Raw genomic sequence first — 2,012 nt, 5'->3', positions numbered from 1 at the left:
GAGCACCTGAAGACATTTGAAAGTCAACTCTATGTCTTGCAATGCCTTTGAGTAGTTTCTGTATTCAGTGCAAAGATGCATTGTAATTAAGATGGTACAAAATCTTGCCCTGAAGAGTGCTACATACCTCTTGTGGTGGTGTCAAGAAATGCTAAAGAGAATTTGGTCGCTCAATATGTCCAGAGACTCACTAAGCAATGAATTAGCGCCGGGGATGCTGATTCTACCTCTGCCTGAGATCCTGCCTCATTTACGGTTTCCTTTTCATCTTTTTCTTATCTGGTTTGTAGGAGCAGCTTATCTTCTGCAATGAGACGGTACGAATGGTGGAATCTGGTATCGGACCTTCCTGGGCCACTGGTTACAGGGCAGTATCTATCCGTGGACACTCCCGTGTGGCAGTTTAATGCCTTCCCTGTGCCTCAGTGTTACCGTGGGCTACATCAAGTGAATATTTAACTGAGTCAGGCCATCTGGAAAATAGTTCCCGGCTGGGAAGATCAAGCTCGTTTAAAAGGGGAGGGCGCGGGGAGGGGACCCCCAGGGAGGAGAACCCCGTCCCGCTCCGCCCCGCCGAGCCCCACAGCGCCCACGGCGCCGCCGGCCGCGCCCCCGCGCCGGGCACTGAAAAAGGGGACGGGGCGGAAGGGCGGCGCGACCGCGAGCGGTACCGGCTGCCGCGGGGAGGAGGAGGCAGCTGCCGACGGGCCCTGCACCGAGGGCTGCCCGGGAGAGCCGGCGGGACCCGGTCCGCACCCCGAACACCTCTTCGCCCCGCGGACCAGCACCCTCGGGGGGTGCGGGACCCCCTCCCCGCGACCGACCGACCGGCGCCCGAGGGCACCATGACGGCGCTGAAGCTGTCCCTCATGGCCTTCAGCTTCGTCTTCTGGGCAGCGGGGCTCACCATGCTCGTCATCGGCCTCTGGGCCAAGGTGTCTCTGGGGAGCTACTTGGCACTGTCGGCCAACGACCACCCCAGTGCCCCCGCCATCCTCTTGGCCACCGGCGCTGCCGTCGTCATCTGGGCCTTCCTGGGCTGCTTCGGTGCGGCCACGGAGCACCGGGGCCTCCTGCGTGCCTACAGTGCCTTCCTGACCGCTGTGCTGGCGGCTGGGCTGACGGCGGGGCTCTCGGCACTCCGCTACCGCCAGGACATTGCTCAGGGTTTCCAGGACGGCCTACACCGGGCCCTGCTCACCTACGGGGAGGACGAGGGGATGGCGGATGCCCTGGACGCTCTGCAGCGTGCCTTGTCCTGCTGCGGCGTGGAGAGCTACCGTGACTGGGTTGCTTCGCCTTGGGGGCTGGAGCAAAATGGCTCGGTGCCCCTCAGCTGCTGCCGGGCCCGCCGGGGTTGCCAGCGCAGGCCGCCCAACGTGCGCGGGTTGCACCACGACGGTTGCTTCAGCAAGGTGTCAGCCTTCGTCAGCAGCAACATGCGTTATGTTGCCACGGCTGCCCTGGGGTTGGCACTGCTGCAGCTCATCGGCATTGTGCTGGCCTGCCTGCTGGCTACCCGCATCCCTGCCCACCTGCTGGGCATCGCTGCCCCTTGCTGAGATCCCCCCGGTCCTGCCCCGTGTCCCCTCCAGCTCCCTTCTTTCCCCCAGACCTGTGTGCATGCCACTGGGAAGATCCTCCCTTCATATTCCCCATTTCCACCTGAGCTTCCTTCTCTGGAGCCTGTGTCAGGTGCATCAATGCCACTCTGGGGCTCTGCAGCCCCTCGGAGCTCGGAAGGTGCCTCCTGGCCTGACTGTGCCTGCTGCGCAGTGGCAGGTCCCCGTTTCCCCCCTGGAGCCTCTGGACTGCTTCTGCGGAGAGTGGTGGCAGTGTGGACAGACATTACCCTTTGGGACAGCTGGGTCAAGGCTGACCAGTATTCTGGGTGATGTGAACATCCTGAGGCACTGAAATGGGGGCCAGGAAAGAGGAGAGAGTCTGAGAGAGCAAGAGAGGTGTCCCTCAGCAGTACGCCAAGTGAGTGTTCTTCTGAGACTGGAAAATGA

General features: G+C 62.0%; 1 pseudogene; it reads left to right on the top strand.

Annotated features, from left to right (window-relative positions):
- Window positions 1-845: 845 nt before the first annotated feature.
- Window positions 846-1,562, top strand: LOC147601984 (tetraspanin-7 pseudogene; annotated as a pseudogene).
- Window positions 1,563-2,012: the final 450 nt, after the last annotated feature.

Source organism: Chlamydotis macqueenii, chromosome 1, assembly GCF_036417535.1.
Source record: "Chlamydotis macqueenii isolate bChlMac1 chromosome 1, bChlMac1.mat, whole genome shotgun sequence".
Lineage (NCBI taxonomy): Eukaryota > Metazoa > Chordata > Aves > Otidiformes > Otididae > Chlamydotis > Chlamydotis macqueenii.
This window is presented reverse-complemented; position numbering and strand designations above follow the sequence as displayed.